This window comes from Colobus angolensis, unplaced genomic scaffold, assembly GCF_000951035.1.
Source record: "Colobus angolensis palliatus isolate OR3802 unplaced genomic scaffold, Cang.pa_1.0 Scaffold12, whole genome shotgun sequence".
Classification (NCBI taxonomy): Eukaryota; Metazoa; Chordata; class Mammalia; order Primates; family Cercopithecidae; genus Colobus; species Colobus angolensis.
Window position 1 is genome coordinate 13,425,854 of NW_012113141.1, and position 8,304 is coordinate 13,434,157.

At 51.3% G+C, this 8,304-nt stretch overlaps 1 protein-coding gene across 5 annotated transcripts in view; it reads right to left on the reverse strand.

The window, feature by feature from the left end:
• Positions 1–6,359, reverse strand: part of ANXA11 (annexin A11) — a 47,976-nt gene extending 41,617 nt beyond the window's left edge. For 2 of the 5 annotated variants that reach the window (XM_011929164.1, XM_011929156.1), the window contains exon 1: positions 6,015–6,256. The gene's annotated coding sequence lies outside the window, so the exon portion shown is untranslated. Of the gene's footprint in view, positions 1–6,014; positions 6,263–6,301 lie in introns of those variants that run through there. The other 3 variants (XM_011929147.1, XM_011929137.1, XM_011929127.1) reach the window with 3 other exon arrangements.
• Between the last annotated feature and the right edge of the window lie 1,945 nt (positions 6,360–8,304).

An 8,304-nucleotide genomic window follows, 5' to 3' on the forward strand; every position in this document is an offset into this window, starting at 1 on the left:
TGTTCTGCCCGCCTTGGCCTCCCAAAGTCCTGGGATTACAGGAGTGAGCCACTGTGCCCGGCCAAGATAAACTTTTTTAAGTGAGAAAGAAATATTTAAAACTAATGGTTGGGCAAAGACATACCAAATAAATGCAAAGAAAAAACAGAGGTGGAAATATTAATATTAAAAATAGGCTGGGCACAGTGGTTGGCCAGGTGCAGTGGCTCATGTCTGTAATCCCAGCACTTTGGGAAGCTGAGGTGGGCAGATTACTTGAGCCCAGGAGTTTGAGACCAGCCTGGGCAACATGGCAAAACCCCATCTCTACCAAAAATACAAAAATTAGTCTGGTCTCAAAATAAATAAAAATGAAAAAATATGTAAAATTCAAAAGTACATACATGGAAGACTTTTCAATAATCCTGCCTTAGCAGGCCAAGGGGTTTTTCCAACCATTTCTCTCTGGCATTTGCCTTTATCTGTAAACACAGGACTTGGAGAACTACTCACTAGGATCTCAGGGTACAACAAGGCGTGGGCTAGTCCAGCCCGCTGAGAAAGTTTATGTGGCTTAAAACACAAGCACAGAGACGAGCTTACAACTTGGGGCCCACGTCTTTCTGACCTCTGGCCCAGGGAAGTGTTTGTACTGGCTACTCTGTCAAAAGCTCATCTCGCTGCCTCCAATGAGGAAGGAAATGCGTAAATGAGAGGCAGAGCAGTCCGCTCCTTGGACCTACAGGAAGCGGGCAAGAATTGCAAAGTAAGAGAAGAGGCTCCCAGGCAACGTCCCAAGAGTTTGCAAGCAAATCTCACTTTATCCACCCCTCCTAAAAATCTGGCTATCATGGGGACCGTCGGGACAGCCAAGGACAGGGAGCTCATGATCATCTGTGAGACCTGATTACTAACTGCTCTGTGTGAGCCTGAACAGAAACTAAAGGGGCATGACTTGAATGTCCTCTGATGCCTGCGTTAAAATTTCTGAGCCTTTCATTTATTATCTTATAAAATGCACTTATTTATTAATTTTAAGACTGTAAAGAAAAGAGATTCTTCCAGATCCTTGGCCATGTATTCTCCTAAAACACAGGCAATATGGAATTTAAGGCCAAAGACCAAAGGCATTAAATAACCAGCAAATGACACAAGGTAGGAAGATCAGCTTGATAAGCCTGTATACATGAAACATGAAAGCCAAATTTAAAAGGCTAGAACTCTCACAAATATAAATAGAGCTGGACTTTAAAAAACTACAGTGAGAGTTTTTGTTATACCTCTCAGAATTTGACAGCCAGGCAAGCAGGGATATAAGGGCAACTGAAGTTAAGAGATCTATCTAAAGTCAGTGTCCCGCAGAGTACCTATTTTCTCCTTTCACGCCCATGAAACATGTTAATATTTATCATGCAGTTGGCCACAAAGAAAATTTAATACCAGCCAGGTGCAGTGGCTCACTCCTGTAATCCCAGCACTTTGGGAGGCTGAGGCGGGGTGGGGCGATTGCTTGAGGCCAGGGCTTTGAGACCAGCCTGGGCAACATGCTTCATTCACTCATTCATTCATTCATGAAAATGAATCCATTTTGTGAAAGGAGCAAACCCTTGCAGGCACCTAGGTCTGCCTGAGCACGGAGCGCCATGGGGAGGGATGTCAGTGGCAGGCCATCCACATGTTCCCTTCTGGGATTGGAAAGGGGGCAGGAGGGTAAATCGAGGCAACAGGGTTAAACACGTCCTCCTCGCCTTCAAAGCCACCATTTCAGAGCCTGTCTAAACTTACTATCATCAGATCCTCATGTCCTGCTACTCCTCACCCATTCATTCCAACCTCGCTTCTGCTCCCATCGTCACACCAAAGCAGCGAAGGCAGCTGCATCTTCTCCATGTCACTCACCACAGCCGCGATGCCAAGCTGACCACTCCATCCCACGAAGCAGGCTCACCCTGGCTCCTGAGATACAACTCTCTGCTGGCTTTCTGGGCCCCTCTCAGGCAGCTCTTTTTCTGGGTCCTTTATAGGCTCATCTTCCTTTACTCAGCTGTTCAAGGTGAGTTCTTCCATCTCGCTGTGCCCATGACTTCAAACACAAACACAACCTAGACAAATGTCTGTCTAGCCAAGACTCCTCCTGAGCCCCAGACCCATCAGCTTATTTGGTATCTCAAAGATACCTCAAACACAATATGTCCAAAACCAAATACATGATCTTCCTCATCCTCCAAACCTGGTCCTCATCCAGTGTCCCATGTCTCAGGGACACCAGGGGGATGACTCTAGGGTGAGTGGGGGCGGTCTCTCCTTTTAAGCACACCACGCAGGGTGAGGCCAACAGTGGGTTCTCAGTAATGAGCCGTTCTACCGGAACATGCCTTGTCACCTACTTCCTAAAAATAGCTGTGACCTTTTTAGTGGACACAGCAAGCTCACATCTGCTATCACCACTCCTTCCCCACCAACACATGCACCCTTTCCCCCAGCGGTGCCACTCCCCAGGCTGGATGTGCCATATGCTCTCCAGCCTCCCTGTGGGCAGCCTCCACATTTCTCCTCTCTGCCCTCACTCAGATTTCCCCCCATCTCAAGTCCTCCAAGTCAGCCACCTCCAGGTGTGAGGGGCAGGGGGCATCTGACTTCCCTCTCAATTTCCTTTCCTTCTTTTCTGCTAAGGCGGAGCCTAAGCCCCTGGAAAACTAGAGATCTCAGAACCAGGCTTTGAACACCGCATGCTCCACCCGCTGCTTCACAACTCCTGGCAGTCACACACCCACGATATCAACATTGTCATCACCACCCCCTAACTGATCTCAAACCCCTTTGCAAACATCTTCTCATCTGATTCTCCATTCCAGGCAGGCATTTTATCAATTTTATCATCCAGAACTGTTCTGTGGGGGGGGAGGGGTTCAGTGTGGCTGGGTGGCTTGTCCCAGGATACCCAGTACAGAGAACTCTGTCCCCCAATTTCTTGGTTGCCCCCACCCATTCCTTCCTCACTTCAGCATGGGCAAGGCCAGCTGTGGTCTGGGTCACTGTTCAGGCTGTACTTTTAGGATCCTCCCAAATAACAAACAACTATGTGACTATCAGGTCTTTATTTCATGGGTTATAGGAGATAGGATCAGTAAGCCTAATGTGTAACAGTTTCAGCGGTTATTAGAGAGTTCCATTGAATTGCAACAATTCCCTTTAAAAGCACAAACTCCCACCAAGAAAACCTCAGTTTCTTCATTAATCCTAAGAGCTTTCCTATCTAGGTATCACTCAGAATTCCCACTATTCTGGGGGTAATGGGATCAGAGAGTGCTGCAGAGAAAAATCCACAGAAAGTGAAAAGTCTGTTTCCTTGGCAGTGCTGGCGAAGCACAACCTTGCACAGACGCTTCCCCATGGGACCAAGTGCCAGGAACTGCTTCAGGCTTACGGGGGAAGACGGTGGCAAAGAAGAGAAGGAGGCGGGGCACAGTGACTCACTCCTGTAATCCCAGCACTTTGGAAGGCTAAGGCGGGCAGATCACCTGAGGTCAGGAGTTCAAGACCAGCCTGGCCAACATGGTGAAGCCCCGTCTCTACTAAAAATACAAAAATTAGCCGTGCATGGTGGCGCATGCCTGTAATCCCAGCTACTCAGGAGGCCGAGGGAGAAGAATCATTTAAATCTAGGGAGCAGAGGTTGCAGTGAGCCAAGATTGCACCACTGCACTCCAGCCTGGGCGACAGAATGAGATCTGTCTCAAAAAAAAAAAAAAAAAAAGAGGAAGAAGAGGGGTGAATCCAGGAGGAAAGAGGGGGTGCACCAGAAAGGTCCTGGAACCTCTGATGTTCCAGCATTCAGCATGCATTTTGGTTCCACATTCATCTCCTGCCCACACCAGTTTCTTTTCTCTATTCTACAGTTCCCAAGAAGAACCCACACTAACCTATTCTGTCTCAACTCCCCCTCCTGTCATCCCAAGTCACACATCACCTCCCCAACCACGTGAACTAGGCATCACTAATCGATTCTGGCCTTCCAGACACATCCACCCAGGGTGGGCCCTTTCTATAATATCATGCATCAAGGCTTCGGATGGGGCTTCCACTCCCACCTCTTAGTCCCAATTCATCTCCATCTCACCCTCCCCACATTTCTCTGCCTATCCAAATCCAGCCTTCAAGGTCCTATATTTTAACCACAGGGAAACTACTTCCCTGCGCTGCCTCTGTTGTTCAACTAACGACAACTAATTTTCTGAGCACCTACATTAGGCAAGGCCCATCCTGAGTGCTACCACCAAGAGGTAAGTCAGAAACAGCCTCCACCCTCCAGAGTCAGAGGACAGGGCAGAGATAAGCCACATGGTCACACAAATACGACGCAAGGCAAGAGATGAGAACTGAGTCAGTGCTGGAGGGGCTGAGTGAGCTCAGAGCATATCCCATCCCTCCTGCTGGGCAGTAGGCACCGGGATGGCTCCCAGGAGGGTGGAGAATCCTGGGCCAGATGGGGAGGGAGGGCATCCCAGGAAGACAGAGAGCATGCGCTTAGCATGAGCTAAGCCAGAAAGATGGTTCAGGAGAAGCGCATTTCAACTTTAGCTGAACCTTCCACTGCTACTATTTATTGACCCTTACATCTGATTATTTATGACCCAGGCCTGCCTCACACACTTTATGGCTAATCTGGGTGACACCCATCTGGGACACACAAGTATGGTGTAGCAGTCACCACCTGTTCTGACTGGTCCGTACCTGAGTGCTGTATGGTTATTAAATAAATGCACTGAATCTCACAACAAACCTGTGAGGCAGGGATTAGTATTACCCCCATTTTACAGATGAGGAAACCAAAGCACAGGCAATAGTCAGAGACAAGATAGCAAGGTATGCAGGAGCCTGAAGTAGTGGGCACCCAATGCCAGCGCAACAAACTGCCCTGGCATCTCACCTGGCCTCTCTTGTCAGGGAACACCTTGCAGCACAAAGAATGCCTTTAGGAAAGGGGGCCTGTTAATCCTCCTGGAATCCCCAACAGTTGACTGCCGCATAAAAGGAATGAGGAAAGCAATGAGAGAGCCAGTGAAGGGTGAGCATGCCCTGCAAACCTTTAGTCCCTGTTGCGTGGGCAGGGCAGGGCAGGGGCTCAGCCTCACAGCTCCACTCCATGCCTAAGGCAGAGAACATATGGGAGAACCACCACAAACGCCCAGTCTCTACAGAGAGGTCACAGATTGGAGAGCAGAGACAGAAATGCCCCGGGCCGACTGTTTCCTGCTTGGGCTAGCACTGGCTGGCTTAACTTTTCCCCTCCAAAGTCTCTAGGTGACAAATTTCGCGTGTCTCCTTTAAACCAACAGACCGTTTTACCTTTCTAAGTCTTAAGGGCCTGGCCTGCACCCATGGGTAGATACAAGTCCAGGAATCCCTTCCTGAAACTGGGGATCAAAGTTGGGGAAGGGGCGAAGGGAGGCACAACATCTGGAATGGCTCCCGCATTCTCTCAAACATTGGGGAGAGTTCCTTACAAATAAACGGCAATGGTAGCAGATCCCAGCAATGTGCGTGCTCCCAGTTTCGGAGGAAAGTTCCTGAAGATAGCCTTCTCTGCTTGCTCTCCCCCAGCCTTGCCTGAAAGAGCGCGCGCACCCCGGAGGACCCCGCGGGGCTGCGGGGCCGCAGGGCCCGGCCTCCGGCATCCCTCCTGCCACCCGTTGCCTCCTGCGCCCAGGGTCAGGGCCCCCGGCCTTACCAAAGCCCAGACTGAGACCCTGACCCCTGAGCCCGGGGGGGGGGCCGGCGAGTGCACCCCGACCGCACAGGAGGGGGCAGTCCCCGACGCCAAGGCTGATCGAGTGGGCTGCCAGGCTGACACTGCCAGCCCGCGACCCGCCGACGCCTCCTCTGTCCCCCACCCCCACGCCTGTAATGCAACCAGGAAGCAGCAAGGCCGCGCTGGGCTGGGCGCGGGGCAGCCCCGGGCCTCACCTGCGGTGCCGCGGTGCACTGCCGCCGCCTGCTCCCAGGCCCCCGGCCCGCCCGGGACCCTCACTCACCTGGCCACGGGGACTCGGGACGCGAGGGGCGAAATGGGACGTGGGCGGGAGTGGCTCTCTCCGCGAGCGTCCCGGACGCAGTGCCTGGGTTTCTGCCTGGGGCTGTGTCCCACTCCCGGTCGCGGGGCACTCGGGGCACTGGGGAGTCGCGGGCGCCGCAGCCTTCAGGGCGGGGCGGGAGGAGGAGCCCGCCGGGCGGAAAACTCCGCGGGCGCGGTTGCCCCAGGCGCCGGGGGAAGGGCAGGGAAGGGGCGAGGCCTGAGCGCGGCCCCGCCCGGAGATGAGGCTTGGGCAAGGCGGGCCCGCGAGCAGCAGCGCCCTTCCGGCTGCAAAGCTGCTTCAGGACGTCTCCGGCTCCGGACGTCTCTCTGTCGCCCCTAACTCCCTGCAGCGCCCGGTGCAGCGCAGAGCCGCATTCGCCCTCCTGCAGGGGTGGGCATTTCCTAAGTCCTCTCCAGCCCCGTGTGCGTCTTTCGTGTCTCTCTTTAAGGTAAAGAAAACTTTTTATACTGAAAAGGTCAAACACATTTCTTTCGTATCAACACTCAGTGGTGGTGGAGGGGAGAAGGTCACGCACAGTGAGGAAGGGAGCGGTCAGTGACTATCCTGGAGAAACCTGACCAACCACCCAGCCGTCAAGGTGACCTCGACAGGGGTAAATCATGCTGATTGCATGCACCGCTTGTGGTCTTCCTCCCAAGAACACCTAATCCCACTGTAATCATGAGAAAAACATCACAAATCAATTGAGGCCCTTGCCATATACATGACCAGTATTCCTGAAAACTAGCAAGGTCATCAAAAACAAGGAAAGTGTAAGACACTGTCACAGCCAAGAGGAACCCACGGAGATATAAAAATGACATGTAAAATGGTATCCTGAACGGGATCCTGGGCAGACAGTAGGTAGAAACTAAGGACAACTGAATAAAATATGGACTTCAATGCGTCAGTTTTGGTTTATTCATTGTGGCAAAAGCGCCACACCAACATAAGATGTTAGTAATAGGAAAAACTCGGGTTTATGAGAACTTCCTGTATTCACACTTTTTCTGTAAATCTAAAGACGTTCTAAAAATAAAGCTTATTTTTAAAAGGTCACACAGGTAATATATGCATATATGGTAGGTATGCAATTTTTTTTTTAATGAGTGGTGGCTGACACCTGTAATCTCACAGCACTTTGGAAGGCCAAGACAGGAGGATGGCTTGAAGACAGGGCTTCCAGACTAGCCTGGGCAACATAGTGAGACCCGGTCTCTAAAAAACTAAAAATAAAAAATTCAAAAAAATGAACAAAAATTGAGATTCACTCTTCTCTCCACTCCCCCAGCCCACTCTTAGGCGTGTCCTTCCAAATATCTCTCTTCAATACTGTGTGTGTGTGTTTACATAAACATATTGTTTACAAAACAATATTGCAGTACTTTTCTGCAACATGTTTTTTTACTCACTATATCTTGGAGGGTCTTTCCATACAAGCGCTCCTGAACAGACCTAGTTCTTCCCATCCGCTGCACACTGCGCGCCATTGTGCACTTCACTATTCTTCACTACCTAGCTCCTTACTGTACCTAGCTCCTTATTGAAGGACATTTAGGTTGTTGCCTATGTTTGACTGTTACAAACAAGCTGCTGGTGCGATTTTCCTTTTTTTTTTTTTTGAGATGGAGTCTCCCTCTGTCGCCCAGGTTGGAGTGCGGTGGTATGATCACGGCTGACTGCAACTTCCGCCTCCCGGGTTCAAGCAATTCTCCTTCCTCGGCCTCCCGAGTTGCTGGGTCTACAGATGCCCACCACCACGCCCAGCTAATTTTCATATTTTTAGTAGAGACGGGGTTTCACTATGTTGGCCACACGGATCTCGAACTCCTGGGCTCAAATGATCCGCCCGCCTCCGCCTCCCAAAGTGCTGGGATTACAGGCGTGAGCCACTACGTCCGGCCCAATTTGCGTTTTAAAGTAGCTCGGAACAATAAAAGCAGGAAGGACTGGAGGGGAGGCTCTGACCTTCTCCCTGTCTGGGCAGGTGTGCCGGTGCCGGGCAGGAACAGTGCCTTGGGGCATCCTGGCCCCGGCCTCACAACCTGCCCTGAGCGCTCAGTCATATTCCGTGGCCTCTCCAACACCCCCGACCCCCACCAACAGGCGCGGCTCTCTTTTGGGGCTGGACCACATTTTTTGGACATGAGTCCGCGAGTGAGGGTGAAATTCAGGCCAAAGTCTCCAGAGCGGCTCGGAGAAAACGTCGCCTGGAACTGAAGAGCAGAGGGTCAGAGGCACCACCAGA